Here is a 16,426-nt window from a genome sequence, read left to right as displayed (position 1 = left end):
CCTCCAATATCCACTGGCGGGGAGTCCGCCGGGTCCGGATTTGGCGATGCGGGATTGTCAATAATGTACTCATCATATTCCGTGTCGGGAATAGAGACGTGATCCGAATGTTGATCCTCATCCGAGGATTCATCAACATCATGTGATCTTGGTACCCCAAAGGAATCCTGAGGGACGGCTGTTTGAGGCTGTGGAGAGGTTGGAGCCGAGAGCGTAGGTGGCACCAATGACGCCTGAGTCGTGGAAGGCGTAGCAGGTGTTGACGTATTTGGCAAAGGTCTACTGGCCTTAGACTTCTAGTCCTGTAGCATCCTATGTAGATCCTGTAGGAAAGATGTTGGCACTGAAACCATTCCCTGGTCAGAGTGCTGTTGTTGAAGTTGACCATGATCATGCTCCTCGTGGGTGTATTCGCCCTCTGAGTCGGTGTCCTGGCATTTGACAAATAGTTGCGAAGGACTATTGGCATAACTATATGCATCTTGGTCATCTTCCTCTGATTGACCCTCTTGCAAGAGCATTGTTGGTAGCAGAGGGGACACTGCCCTTGGAGAAGTCATCTCAGGTGTGATCCGCGTCACAGAAATGGTGATACGCTTTTCTGTGGCCAAGATCGTGGGTTCCGTCGTCGACGGTTGTACATACGCCGTCGAGATAGGCGTCGTGGACGTTGTCGTCGACGAGACTGTGGACACACCAGCCGTCATCATAGTCATCGTAGTCGTCGTCGACGCCGTCGTCGACGACACCGGACTCTCGTCGTCGACACTGTCGTCGTCACCCTCGTTGGTATCATCGTCGACGGGGCTTTCGTCGACGGGGCCTTCGTCGTCGACGGGGCCTTCGTCGTCGACTGAGTCTTCGTCGTCGACGGGTCCTTCGCCGTCGACTGGATCTTGGGCGTCGACGGGGCTCTCGTCGTCGACGGCTCCTTCGTCGACGGCTCCTTCGTCGACACTTGTGAAGCCGGTACCTTCGTCGTCGGCGCCTTCTCCGCCGTCGACGGTCTCGTCGTCGACGAACCTCCAGTTGACGGAGCCTTAGATGATTTAGTCGACGGGACTCCCGCTGTCGACGTCTTCGTCGTCGAGGACCTAGAATTCCTCTCAGAAGACTGGCTTTGAGGCGTTTTGAAGGCTGTGGAAGTCTTCGCGCCAGCAGACTGTGTAGAAGGTCCATCCCTCTCCTTTACACTTCCGTGAGGAGATTTGCTGGGACCTTGGCTCTCGGACTCACTGGGGGTCTTTTTTGAGGCCTTAGAAGATCGACTTACAGAAGAAGAAGGGGAACCCCTACCCCTTTTCACTGACCTTCTAGTAGAAGCCATCGATCCAGCATCTTCACTGTCACTGGAGACAGTATCCTTCCTCGATTTAAGCCTTTGCAGCCATGTCAGGAGCCTACCCTCACGGTCCCGGAGGGTTTTGGCAGAAAAGGAGCGACAGATTGCACATTTAGCTACCTGGTGGTCAGGATAGAGGCAATAGATGCAGTCCTCATGCTTATCCTCCACAAACAGCCTTTTCTTGCCACAGGAGGAACAAGGCTTGAAAAGCGCTTTCTTCTTCTCAATCTCCGACATACTGTCAGGCAGCAACAATCCTGAGAAGAATCCCAAATATCCTGAAGAAAAAACAGTTGAAAAAACCTGATGAAATCCTGTAGAAGAGTAGAAGTTGAGCAGAGCTCAATGGAGACTCCCTAGCACAACGTGCGGTAGAAAATCTGAGGCTCTGAGGTTCCTTCAGGAAGGTTCTAAGTGGTGAGGCACTTCTGATTGGCTGAGGCCAAAAGTTTGGTCTCTTTTACACAAAGAGGGTGATATGCTACAAAAGGTAATGAGGCCTAGGCCTTTTTCCATTGTCTTTTGTACCTACAGCTATGGTATTTTTGTTACCGAGACTCCCATTCCGACGACGGGGAATGATACAAAGCATGGGAATCTATGAAAGTTCCAATACTGGGGTAAGCACTATTATTCCTATACATGGTTTTAATATTTCAGTCAAGGGTCTGAACCATGGTTTATGAGCCATGTCAAAATCAAACCAAGCGATGTAAAATCAAAATCTTGCTGGCATTTTGCGAAGGGTAGGCACAGAGATAATTCTGTATCACACATCTAGCAAGTACTAGGTTAGCATTATACACGTTTCCCTAGTATCAGGCCCTTCTCTGAAGCCTGTCAGCACATTCTCCATCATACTCTCCTCTTTCTCCTCCACTGCTGTATTCTGGATAGCAATACCCTAGGAAGCACATTGGAATGAGCATTCAATCGAGGGATTGGCCAGTGACAGGCCTGATCAGGCATGTCTCCTCTTTATTAATAATGGTATTATTGCCAATCTCATGAACCGATAGGAGGGCAAAAGGGGAGGTTTTTCATCGCAACACAGAATTTGATACAATGGTCAGGAACAGCTCTCATAAGTCAGGGTTTGTCTTATTCAAGTTTATAAGTAACATCAGATTTACTAGGCCTTGAACCCTTGTAGACGTCCTCCACCTCCCTTATGGTTCAGTGGGCCACAACACGGGGAGAGCCATACTACTCTTTATCACATCATCCTCTGGCTTGATTTATTCATAGAGACTAAAGAAATGAAAACCCCCAATATCAAACGGCACACTAGTGGTTGAATACTTATTGGGGACTACATCTCCTGCACCAACTCTTCTCCAAAACATTATAAATCATTTCCGGCAACTGCGTCCCTCGATTTTTACCAAGGCACCCGTTCAATCTCAATCTTTATTGTTTTAACTAACTTATGGACGCCTGTATTAGGTCTCCCATCATTTCTGCTGGTTTTATTTTCCTCTACCACTGGCTGCAGGAGGTTTTCATTCCCTGCTATCCCGATCATTCCACCCATCCAAAGATTTCATTACATCACTGCCTCCATTGTTAGTGACCTCTTGAAGGCCACCAGAATAATCTCTGCATATACTGTCCATATTTTACTAAGGTCTGTCTGAAATATCAATTTCGTATCCATGCAGGTGTAAATATTGAGCCCATCAATGCCTATTTAAGCCGAGAGCATGACTATTCTGCACCAAAAACATCATGTATCTTTCCTCTATCTGGTGACCCAAACAGCTCCTTATTCAATGCTAGAACCAAGGAGTTGTGTTCAAATTCAAACCGGTTCCTAACCTCCAGTACCAAATTAGCGTTCATTGGACAAAAATGCAATCGTCCTAGTGGCCGGCATGTCATGGAGGGAACCTGGCCTGGCCGTTTGGGGTACACTGTTTCTATTCCACAAGGAACAATGTCGATTTGCACAGGATTGATCTCTGTTGAACAAGTTACTTACCTTTGGTAACAACATATCTGTAAGAAACATAGGTTAGCCCCAGGCGTAAGACTGGATCCGGAAAGTTTTTTCGGCAGTAGTACCCCTGCGCTTCGGAAGGTGGTGTCTGTCGAATCAGCATTAGTCGTCGGTATCGTGGTCGCCGGGATGACGTTGCGGTAGCTCCATAGATGCCGCCCTTGCACGCTGACGTCAGTTCTGTACATGATTTTCCACACCAAAAGCTCAGAGCCATGCAAGACACTGACCACTGGTGCACTAATCTAGGGCCCTGAAAGAAAATCCTTAACCCTAGAAGTCAGTTCGCAGAACGGGGAGGATGGGTGGGGCGGTAAGGAATCTATAACTAACCTATGTTTCTTACAGATATATTGTTACCAAAGATAAGCAACTTGTTCATCTGAAAGATTAGAATAGATACCCCAGCAATGCCAACCCCGGAGGTGGGTCTGCGAACCAAGTTCACACCAGAAAGTCCTGGAGAACAGAACGGCCAAAGAAGCTGTCTCTTCGGACCTGGCTGTCTAGGCAGTTGTTAGGTGACGTGTGCTGCGATGCCCACGTAGGTGCCTGACAGATGTAATTTAGGGGGACTCCTCGTCCCAAAGCAGTAGTAGCTGCCGTTGCCCTGCTGGAATGGGCGCATAGCCCTACTGGAGGCTCCTTCTTTGCCAAAGAGTAGCAGGCTTTGATGCACAGAACAACCCACCTGGAGATGGTCTGTTTGTGCACTGCCCGACCTTTCTTAGCGCCCACGTAACCAACAAAGAGCTGGTCGTTCACCCGGAATTGTTTGGTTCAATCCAAGTAGAAGGAAAGTGCACGTCTTGGATCCAGACAGTGGAGCCTCTCTTCCTCTTTCAAAGGATGCGGAGGTGGAAAGAAGGTGGGCAAAGTGATGATTTGGCCAATGTGGAAAGAAGTAACCCCCTTGGGAAGAAATGAAGGTCTAGTTCTAAGGACGACCTTGTCCAGATGCACAGCCAGAAAGGAAGGCTTGGAAGATAGAACTTGTAGCTCACTCACCCTGCGTGTAGAGGTAATGGCCACAAGAAAGGCAGTTTTCAAAGTGAGAAGTCTGAGAGAACAGTTATGTAGCGGCTCAAAGAAGCGCACATAAGATACCTAAAGACCAAGTTTAAGTCCCACTGGGGCATTACGAAGGGAACAGGAGGAAAAAGATGAGTAATGTCCTTAAGGAATCTATTTACAACAGAGGACTTGAAAAGAGAAGGACCGATCAGGAAGTCTAAGAAAGGCTGAAATGGCCGACAGGTAGCCCTTTAGAGTGCCCAGAGCAGAGCCCTGCTGGGCCAAAGAAAGGAGGAACAAGAGAACGTCAGAAAGAGGGGCGGAAAGGGGATCCACAGCCTTTGCTGTGCACCGAGCCACAAATGTGTTCCATCTGCAGGCATATACCGTCTTAGTGGAGGGATGCCTGGCTGCCAAGATAACATCGCAGACTTCGGGAGGCAGGTCAAACGACGTCAACTGCTGCAGCTCAATCTCCAGGCAAGGAAGTGGCGGCTGGACAGGTTAGGGTGGAGGACCGTCCCCTGCTGCTGCAACAGAAGATCCTCCTGAAGAGGCAGTCAGATCGGAGGATCGATGGACATGTTCAGCAGCTCGGGATACCAGACTCTTCGTGCCCAATCTGAAGCCACAAGAATGACTTGGGCCTGGTCGTGCTTGATCTTCTTCAGCACTCTGGGCAGAAGTTGTATGGTGGAAAGGCGTATAGAAGCCCGCAACTCCACTCGTGACTAAAATCGTCGCCTAGCGAGTGACGCCTTGGAAATTCCAATATGCAGAACTGCCGACATTGCGCAGTCTCTTCGGTGGCAAGTAGATCTAACCAAGGCTCTCCCCACTGCTGAAGGAGAACTTGTCTGTCCTGGCCTTCCGGGAACCTACCAGGTTTTGAACCACCAGGGATATGCCCTGATGTTCTATGTCCAGAGGCGCAGGGCCTCCAGACATAGGGTCCACGACTCCACCTCGCCCTGTTTGTTGAAGTACCACGTGGCGGTGCGGTGATGTTGTCCGTGAACACCTGCACTACTCTTCCCTGGACAGAGAGAAGGAATGCTGTGAGTGCAAGACAAATCGCTCGAAGGTCCAGGAGGCTGATATGGAGCCCTGACTTAGCCGGAGACCAGAGGCCTCTGATCTCCGCCTCCCCCATGTGGCGGCCCCATCCCAGAAGTGATGTATCAGGCACCATTGGGAACTCTGGTTGAGGAAGGGAGAGGGATCTGCTGTTGACCCAATCATGGTTCGTTAGCTACCACTGCAACTGGTGTGCTGTGCCCTCAAGATCTGGACGCAATCGGACAGGTTCCCCTGATGTTGATACCACTGGAACATCAGGTCCCACTGCAGAGCTCGCATATGCCATCTGGCATGGTTCACCAGCAGGATGGATGAGGCCATCAGACCTAGTAGTCTGAGGGTCATCCTGACCGAAACCCGGGATAGAGGCTGAAAGTTCAGAATCATAGCCCGAATATCCCAGACTCGCTGTTCAGGAGGATAAACCCGAAACTGCATTGTGTCCAGAACCGCTCCGATGAAGAGGAGCTTCTGAGAGGGAATAAGGTGTGACTTCGGTACGTCGATGGAAAACCCCAGCAAATGCAGGAGGACGTAAATAGTCTGGAGGTGGGAGACGACAGCCTGGGGCGAGCCTGCCTTTAACAGCTAGTCGTCAAGATGGGGGAAGACTGGAACCCCTGATCTGCGCTGATGACCTGCGACTACCACCATCACTTTCATAAACACCAGAGGGGCCAAAGGGGAGCACAGTAAAATGAAAATGCTCGTGGCCTACTGTGAACCGCAGGTAGCGCCGGTGAGCCGGCAGGACGGGGATGTAAAAGTAAGTATCCTGCAAGTCCAACTCCACCATCCAGTCTCCATGGTCGAGAGCAGACAGGACATGAGCGAGCGTCAACATCTTGAACTTCTCCTTTTGGAGGAAGCGGTTGACGTTCCTGAGATCTAAGATAGGACGCAGGCCTTTGTCCTTCTTGGGCCCCAGAAAGTAGTGGGAATCGCAACTAAGACCTACTTCTGGGACAGGAACATTCTTGATGGCTCCCTTGGCCAAGAGTGCCGAAATATCCTATTGGAGAAGGGCCAGATGATCGTCTGTCATGCGATGGGACTGAGGTGGCATGGATGAAGGGGCAGTTTTGAGGTGAGGCAGTAGCCCCTTCGGACTATCTGCAAAACCCACCTGTTCGACGTGATGGTGTGCCAGTGGGGGAGGTGATGGCGAATCCTGCCGCCCACTGGCGTTTGGTGGCCCTGAAAAGTCATACTAGGAGGGTTTGGAGGTTGCTGCAGAGGGGCCTGTGGTGGACTGGCCTGCCCTGCCCGCTGGCCCCCAGAACCATGGCGCTGTTTCCCACGTCCCCGACCGCGCAGAGTCTGAGCACCTTGCACGGCCTGTGGCCCTGGGCGGGATGTGGCAGGCACCCCTTCCGAAGCCACGAAACGGGCGAAAGGCAGACTGAGCAGGGCAGGTGGTGGAGAGGCCCAAGGACCTGACTGTAATTAGAGAGTCCTTAAAGCGCACCAGCGTGTTGTCTGCCTTGTCACCAAAAAGGCAACGGCCATCTAAGGGCATGCCCTAAGAGTGGATTTGACACCCCCGAAAAACCAGTCTACCTCAACCAGGCGTAGCGTCGGATGGCTACCAACGTGGAAATCGTCCTGCCTAGTGAGTCAGCGGTATCCAGCCCACATCGGATGGTAAACTTCACTGCGCCTCTCCCCTTGGCAACTGCACAGGAGAGTATGGCCTGGGCCTCCACTACGGTCCAACAGACATGCAGTGTTTACCGAACGCAGTCCCAAGATGGAGGAACAAAGCATTTTCTTCCTAAGGTGGTCCAGCTTTTTGGATTCCCATCCGTTGGTGTGTTAGGGTATGCATGATTACAAGAAGAAAGGGGGGGGTCCTAGGGAATATTTAACAACCGGTCATTGCTACTGCCCCTATACATATATAACTACCAACAACAATGTAGCAATGGGTCAAGGAGGGAACTCTATGGTACGTGTCTGTCAATGGGTGACCTCAACTGTGAATAGTAAACAGTGAAATCGAACCTCGGATACTTTCTCTGTGCGAAGAAAATTCCCATCAGATTACCAACCTGTACCGCCCTACATCATCTGGGAGCCTTCACCGTGAAGGTAGATAGTCGTACCCTGGGAAGATTTGGCCAGGCTCAGCCGAATCTCACCAGTATGTCCCAGTGTCAGTATGATCTTACTGGGTATCAAGTGGTAACTGAATAGCAGTGCTAACTAGGGAAAATCATAAGTGATTAAAGTGAGATAAGTAAAATTGAGTAGTAAGGAGGAAAAAGTATGTGTGGGCCCCGGTTAACTGCAGAAACATGTCGACCTAACACCTATCCTAGTAGTTATTTGTTAATACTACTACTTGCACTGTTTTTAAAACTTGGGAATAAGGAGGTGCCTATTAAAAATACTTTTTCCTCCTTACTACTCAATTTTACTTATCTCGCGGTACAGGTTGGTAATCTGATGGGGATTTTCTTCGCACAGAAAAGTGCCCGAGGTTCGATTACGCTGTTTACTATTCACAGTTGAGGTCACCCATTGACAGACACATACAATAGAGTTCCCTCCTTGACCCATTGCTACATTGTTGTTGGTAGTGTTAGGGTATGCGCCTTTGGAGGTGGAGGCTTGGACCACCAAGCTCTTAGGGATGGGGTGTTGGGAGAGGAAAGTGGGGTCGCCCGGGGCCGGGTGGTGGCGTCGAGCAATCATCCTGTCCACAGCAGCCCCTGTGTTGGGCTTGGACCAGGTGCCAAAAGGTTGTCCGCGAGGGCTTCATCAAATGGCAGCAGGTGCTATGAAGAGCCCGCTGCTGGTTGAAGCACTTCTGTCGGAGGTTAGTCCTGACTGCAACCATAGGTAGCTCGAGGTGGAGACCCTCTACCGCCTTACGCAACACCACTGCATATGACGCTCCCTCCTCCGTAGCCACGGTAGGAGGAGATAACATGCCACGGTCTGGAGAGGTATCCAGACCACTGGCTTCCCCCAGATCCTCTCTCCATATCCTAACTGGTCAGTTAAAGTGTACCCAGACCCCTCCCAGTCATCCTCACCCTCTTCTGGCTGCCAATCTGGTCTCTAAGAGCCAGGGTAGAACAGGGGCACAAAAGTACTCATCGGATCCGGTGGTGTCCGGCTCCGTGTCTACCTCGAGGTGGAGGCCGGGGTCGACGTCGGTTAGGGACACAGCTGATGCCGTTTGTGGACATGGTGCTGGTGGAATCGGCACGAGGGGAGGCATAACATGGTTGACTGGTGTAGATCTGGATCCAGGCCTGGACCCAAGGGGACCCTGCGATGTGAAAGCCACCGACGTCGAAGGACCAGAACCCCTAGCGAGTCTGGGGCCCGAAGGCGCACCAGCGGAGTTGGGCTGTCCAGGTCCCGGAAAGGGGGGGAACCCGGAGTCGACCCTCGGGCACCCCCAAATCCCTTGTTGCATCGGCCGACGGATGGGGAGAAGTCAAAGAGCGATGATGCTTCTTCGACGACTTCTTACTTCGACTTATCGGCCCCGAGTGCGAAGATTTGGATGAAGAATGGTGTTGGCTTCGCACCTGGTCCCTCAACCTCCTATGCGACGGGGACCTCAAACAGTGCAGAGCCGACTGCCGAGGTCTCGAGTAGCTTTCGGGACCACTATTGCAAAGACTTCAGGGCCATGATCCGGCAGTCGGAGCATGACTTGGGGTCGTGGTCACGCTCCAGGCAGTAGAGGCACATGCGCTGCCGATCTGTCACCGACATCAGTCAGTTACAGAACTGCAAGCCTAGAAACCGGGCATGCCTCATACACCAGGTGTCGATGGACTCAAAAAACGAAGTCGACAAAAGTAGAGAAAGTTTCAGTCAAAAAGTGACTGGAGGTACCGCTCTCTCAAGATATGCGCTTGCTGGTGCGGAAAAAGAAACAACTGCCGTTGACCGACGCCACCTTCTGACACACAGGGGTACTACTAACGAAAACACTTTCCGGATCAAGTCTGACGCCTGGGGGTAATTCTAACGTAAGGAATCTATAATTAACTGTTTCTTTCAGATTTGAGTGGCACAACGGGGGGAAAAGAATGGATGGACATGCACCCAGAGACCCCAGAAGTAACTAGGTTTAATTTAAGAATGGTTTACGTCATTTAGTTGCTTGTTGGAGCAGACACCCTAAGAGTGACTCATCGTGTGTTGGGAATTAGCATAGAATTAGCTACCTTTTTTGTTCTGAACAATCCCTGCCATGCATGCTTGTATTTGGGCGGAGTTCGGGGTCGGTATAAATTGTGTTGTTTCCAAGCCGTCAGCGCTTGGTTCCTGACCCGGTCCTGTTACCCGGAAGGTCCTGCCCTTGTTTCCCGGAATTCCTTCCTGTTTTCTTAGGGGATCTGGTTGCCTGACTTCTGGTAACTGGTATTCATTATTTAGCTCCCTTTTGTTTATTCCCCATTCGTGGTTCCGTGCTATTTTTTACTGTGTACCACGTTCAAAGCTTTTAGGGGATCCTGAAAAGCAGTAGACTCGACATTGGGAGGAACGCGGCTGCATTTCCTCTGAGCGATGTAGGAAGGTGGATACCTGACTGTGGTTACCCCAGATTTTTTGCCTAGTGTTTAGCTGGTTTTCGACTTAGTTGGCCTGGGATCCTGCTAATCAGGGCCCCAGGCTATCTGCTCTCTCTTTAAAATGGACTCATATATATATTATATCTATATCTAACCTTATATCTAGACACATATACACCTATAAGTCACTCCTATGGCAGGCCTTAACAATCCTGGAGGCAGAGTGCTTGGTTTTATGTGAGATGGTGCTCTAGCAGGAGCTGAGCCTGTCTGCAGCTTTCGGAGCCATGTCCTTATAGCTGTTCTAGGATATTGCCATACCATATACTCTTAAGTGCATTATGAACCTCCTGGTTAAATGCTAACTATGGTTTGGCTTTATCAAAACATGTCGAGTAAGGTGTCATACGATTTGGAATACTACCCCCTCGCCAGTCCTGGCGACGGGGGTAGCATTCCACCCTTCTAGAGGGAGCAGATATGTTGTTCCTACTATTCCCGGTTAAAGTTAACCAGAACCTCAGCATCACAAAATGGATGCTGCTGCCACAGACACAAGTCTGACCTCCTGCTGCTGGGAGTCCTTCCAGCGAGGGAGGCTTGGACAATAGGTTTCCTGCCTTGGGAGGTGCTAGCACCACCCCAGACAGGACTTTGTGTATTGGGACAGGGAGGGCTGAAAGGATTGAGACACGGCCTGGGGCACACAAGGTGTCCCATGCATAGGCCAGTTCAAACCGGTGCTGGGGCACCCCAGTCCCAGCTCTGGCGCGAAACTGGACAAAGGGAAAGGGGTGTAACCGCCCCCTTCCCTGGTCCCACCCATAGGAGGGACCTAGCAGGTAATCCAGCCCCTAAGATTCGTATATAGGTAGGAGCTGAGTCACAGGACTTTAGATTATCCTGACTGAAACTTTGAAACTAAACTCTGGACCTTCATCACTCTACTTGAAGAAGACGATTGAAGAATCTCCGTTGTGGTCAATGAGTGACCACCCTGCACAAGCAGGCACCATCCAGCGATCAACGACTTGCTTTGCTGCCGCCTCCCGTCGGAGCCCGAGCCTAGAGCCTCACAAGAACGGGATCCCCAGACATCCAACAGCCCGATCCACAGTCCCTGCAAAGCTGAGACCCGTGGAGGGAACGAGAGACGTGGGACCGGCCATTTTGAAAAGTCTGCGACCTGCTAACTGTGCAGCCCCCGAGGCCGCCTTGAAGCTGTGCATTGGGGATTGAGAAGGCCTAGCCCCGAGCAGCATCTGCACCAAAGATCAGCCCTGCTCCCTCCACGAGTTCTGCGTGGGGCCCTTTTGCATTTTCCTGCTTGAAGCGTCTGCCCGGTCACTTGCCCGTTGGCTAGTGGCCATCTTGGCGGCGATCTTTTGAAACTACACCACTGGTCTGGTTGCTCCAGACTGGCCCTTGCTTCCCTCAAAAGAAGCAGCCCCTCAGACCTAGCTAGTCTGAGTAAGAAGCCTACATCGTAGCCTGCGTGGGTTGCCTTTGCCAAGGCTTGTTGACTCCAATCCTGAAGCTGACACCGCCGACAGCGAGAGACTTCGTGGGACAGTCAGTGCCTGCCTCCTGGTCATCGTCGACGCCTCCTGGTCCACGTGGCTGCAGAGACAAGCTTCCCATCAGCACCTGATTGCTTCGCGACATCGCCTGGTTCCTTCCTGGTCACTGGCTAGTGACCCCGACTCTGTCCCCTCTGCTTTCAGGTCCTCTACATCTTCGATCCACCCTTGGATCCACCCGGACTCTTTTCTTCTGGCCGCCTGCAGCATCTTTTCCCCAAGGCTCCATAGAACTCCACGAAGAAACCCAACACACTTTGGGACCTATTCATCCGCTCCCTGTGGGTTAGGTAACGCGAGTACTGCGGTGCTCCTATAAAGAGTAACACTCCTAGTGTCCTAGTTTCAAGTGGTTAGGTTCTAGTCCAGTCGGAAGACTCCCAAACCTTTAACTTTCCATTTTTACGCACCCATTGACTTCTATGTGTGCACACGTGTGCCTTTAGACAGTGCACACACATCCGTGGGCCTCCTGCTCCCTAACCATTGTTAGTCCAGTGTAGCCCCAGCGATTATCAAGGCCCTAGGCTTTACCATTGTTCGTGACGTGGTACTTATACAATTTTTTTAGTATATGGTTTAGCGGCCACCCGGCCATATCCATAATTGTGCAACTTTTGTATGTTATATTAAGTTATTTGTTATGCGCTTGTGCGTCTGTGCTCATAAAGAGTTCAGGGGATTTCTTTAGAAATAAATACATACATTTATTTTATTTATTTATTTATTTTATTTATAGAGTTTTGTATAGCGCGGACAAGACCCGTGGGTATCAGAGCGCTTAACATAGAAAACATAGAAAAACATAATAAAACATAATAAAACATAAGAAAACATAAGAAAAAGATTATAAATTACAGATTGTCCTTATAGTAGTAAATTATGATAGACACACATATATGAGGTAGTAGGCGATATGCTATCAGGGTGATTAAATAAATATATTCCTAACGCCTGTGATATTAGCCATAGGAGGTGCATAGGCTTGGCCTATGTCACAGTCATATCGTCGAGTTCTGTGAGGTAGGGTTACATAATATTATCAGTGCAATTCCATGAGTAATCGGCAATAAGAGTTGGCTAGGTATGTAAAAGGTGTGCCCAAATTACCCTCGATGCCCGGGCTGCTGGTGCAAGACGCCTCTTAGTTCCCATTCTGAATGATTACCAAATAAAGAGACGGGCGCTGGAAGCAGGAATCAAGAACAGAGTTTATTACTCATGAGGAGAGCCTGTCATTTCGGACACGAAACACAGTGTCTTTCGGGAGGTGCTCTAACAAGTGAGCTTGAGACTTCGTCTTTTATACTTTACATAACACTTGGCATTACAATCAGGACATTGTGACACAAAGAAAGACATCCCTATAATCCTCGTGTCAATCCTACCCCACATATGTTATCAATAGAGACCCTTGAACTGTAGATAAGAGAAGGGGCAATGACGCAGCTGAGTGTTCCGCTGATTATTAGAATATGTGCGCCTGATCGTATCCCAAGGGGGTGGGGAAGCCAGGATCAATAGTAGGTTCTTTGAAGAGGAGTGACTCCATACAATAAGGGGCAATAAACAGTATCTTCCGGCTTAGGCGATGGCCTCGGACATGTGTGGACAGTCAATCGCGGAGGGAGGGTTTACTAACAGAGGGGTTATTCATGAAAGGAAAGGAGGTGCTGGTCAGGCGCGGCCGTGACTCCCAAGGACAGGGTCTTGCAGAAGAAGAAGGTTTATGGCTTGCTTTGTGAGGGAGAAGGGGAGGGGGGAAGCCAGGGTGTGCACAGGGACAGAGTCGCACAGAGAGAGAGATCTTATGACCCGTACATGAGAGAGCGGGGGCAGTCAGGTGCAGCTGGGGAGGGCTATGTCAGCTGAGGCGAAGGATGCCTCTTCAAGAGGAGATGGGGGGTTTGCGCGGGTCAAGCAGAAGGGTTGCCTTTCATAGCAGGGTCGCGCAGAGGGAGAGGGTTTCATGGTCTATGCATGAGAGAGGGGGTTTAAGATACGCGCAGGAGGGAAGCCGGGGATTCCAATGGGTAAAAGGCCATGGTGCCTAGAATGGCTGTCATGTACATATGGGTACGGGCTTTTACTGGCGGAGTGATGCGGTCAATATTTTATGGTATTCATGGTGCTTACAGGGAGAGGAGTGGGAAAAGGGAAATGAACGCTGTTGATGTACATCAATTTCTCTAATTTTCCACAGGTATGGCATGTGGCAAGGATTAAATAGATAAACCAGGTAGAGTAGAGAATTATATAATTATGGATGTGAGATATAGTGTAGAGATTACATAAATATGAGGTGACCTTAAGGTGTGTAGCCGCTGTTTGATCGATTCATTGTCTTTGTCTAATTGATCTTCAGAATATTCATGATGAGTCCGATCTTCTTTGTCTTGAATGTTCATACTAATGTTCGGTATGTATCTCTATGTAGGATATTTACTCATCAAGTGGTTCTTCAGTTCCCGTTTGAATTTTATAGTGTTTTTAATCATCCTGATGTTGGGGGGGAGTGAATTCCAGACTCTGGGAGCGGTTCCGGAGAATGCTCGGTCATAGGTCTTTTTCTTCCGGAAGAAGGCCGGTCGTAGTAGCAACTCCTTGGCGCTTCTCGTTGGTCTGTTGCCTCCCGATAGCTTAATTTTCTTGGCTAGATATCTAGGCGTGTTGTAGTGAACCGCTTTGTGGGTAATACAGGCCATCTTCATTTTAATTCTCGCTTCGAAGGGTAGCCAGTTTAGTGCCTTTAAGTGGGGAGATATGTGATCGAATTTCCTCGTTCCCGTGATGAGTCTTGCCGCAGCGTTGAGACAGGCTTTCAGTGGTGCAGTGGATGTTTTTGGTAGGCCAGCTAGCGTGGTGCAACCATATTCAATTCTCAAGATCACTAGAGATTGGATAGCCAGTTTTAGATCTGCTTCTGAGATAAAGGGTTTCAGTTTTCTTAGATAGTTCAGGTGGAAACGGGCACTCTTGGCCATTGTGTTGATGTGGTCTTTCATGTCAAGGTTCTCGTCTAGCGTAATTCCTAGTGATTTAGCTGAGTTAATTAGGGTCGGAGTACAGTTCAGAGCCGTTACCAATTTAGTCCAATCTTTTACCTCTGGTTGACTCCTTGCAGGTGATATTAGTAGGAATTCTGTTTTGTCGGCATTAAGTTTTAGATGATTAGCTGTTAGCCATTGTAACGCTCGCTTTAATGTTTCATTCATTAGGTCAATGTCATCCCGACAGGCGATCTTCATATAAATTTGCGTGTCGTCTGCGTACATGTGATAGGAGATCTGTGATTCACGAAGTATCTCCGTGAGAGGTTCAACATACAAGTTGAATAGATCTGGGGATAACATTGAGCCTTGTGGGACCCCTATTGTGTTAGGGCACGGGGAGGAGATTACTTGGTTGACCAGGAATAGTTGTGTCCTGTTCTGTAGGAAGGAGTTAAACCAATTCAGTATGTTTCCAGATAAGCCCATCCTGTCACGTAGCCTGGTCATCAATAATTCGTGATTTACAGTGTCAAATGCTGATGATAAGTCTAGTAGGATCAGTAGGCACGCATGATTTTTGTCTAGGGCTTGTAAGGCATCATCAACAATATGCAGGATCGCCGTTTCAGTACTATGCCCAGTTCTGAAGCCTGATTGGCAGTCATCTAGTAATGAGAACTTAGCGATGTGCTGACTCAGTTGGCCCTGCACGCATTTCTCAATAAGTTTGGCAAGTAGAGGGATGTCGGTCACTGGTCGATAGTTCTTCGGGTGTGTTGCATCCGCTGTCGGTTTTTTGATGATGGGAACTACCTGCCCAGTTTTTAGGCAGTCAGGGAGGGTTCCTTGTGCAAGTGAAGCATTTATTATCTCAGTCCAGATAGGAATTAGGGTGTGGCTGACTTCTCTTACACATTTTGCTGGTAGAGGGTCTTGATAATGGTTATTCGGTCTGAGTTCTGCTAGCGTTTTGGCGATCTTTCCCTGGTCATATAGTTCAAATGTGTCCCAATTTGCCTTATTTTTTGTATGAGGGCCTTCAGTTGTCGCCTTGGCCTCATTTATCGGTGAGGGAAGGGTCCTGAGGTTAGCTGCTGCACTTGTGAGCTCATCTTCTAGTAGTTTGTTTTTTCCGTGAAAAATGAAGAGAACTCCTCGCAGCTTATGGGAGTTTTTGAGCTCTCTTGGGACGTTTTGGCTAGTTTATTAGACTGTTGTTTTAGGATCTCGAAGAGTTTTCTTGGTCTGTTTGTGGCACTGTCAAGTTCAGCCCTTATAAATTCTTTTTTGGTGTTGATTATCTTTTTGTTATATTGTTTTCTCGTTTTTCTGAGGTCTTTCAGCTCAGGGGAGGAAGGATGTTGTCTCCATTTCCTTTCAGCCATTCTCAGTTTTCGCCTGTCTTCGTTCAGTGATTCATTAAACCAAGGATTTTTTGGTTTTTCTGAGACATTTTTCAATTTTTGAGGCAGGGTGTCGTTGACTATATTACGGATCGAGGTAATGTATTGATCCGTCAGCTCGTTGACATTGACATTTTGCTTGTTGTTACGAGGTTTCAGGTCTCTCTCACATCTTTCCACCAGTAATTCAATATTGGCTTCTTTTGTGTCTCGAATCAGTTTTTTGCACCTGCGGGGTTGCACGGTCTTACCCTTTTTCATTGTGAGTATCGCGAATGTTATGGCGTGATGGTCAGACCAATCACACGGGTCTATAGCAAGGATTGAAGTCTCTTGGTTTCTTGAGATAATCCAGTCAAGAGTCGCTCCTTGTGAGTGAGTGGGCTGGGTGCATGCTTGCGTAAGGTTTAGCTCATTGAGGAAGTCTTTAATCGAGTTCACCATTTTGTCATTGCCGTCGTCCCAGTGGAG

Source organism: Lissotriton vulgaris, chromosome 9, assembly GCF_964263255.1.
Source record: "Lissotriton vulgaris chromosome 9, aLisVul1.2, whole genome shotgun sequence".
Taxonomy (NCBI): domain Eukaryota; kingdom Metazoa; phylum Chordata; class Amphibia; order Caudata; family Salamandridae; genus Lissotriton; species Lissotriton vulgaris.
This window is presented reverse-complemented; position numbering follows the sequence as displayed.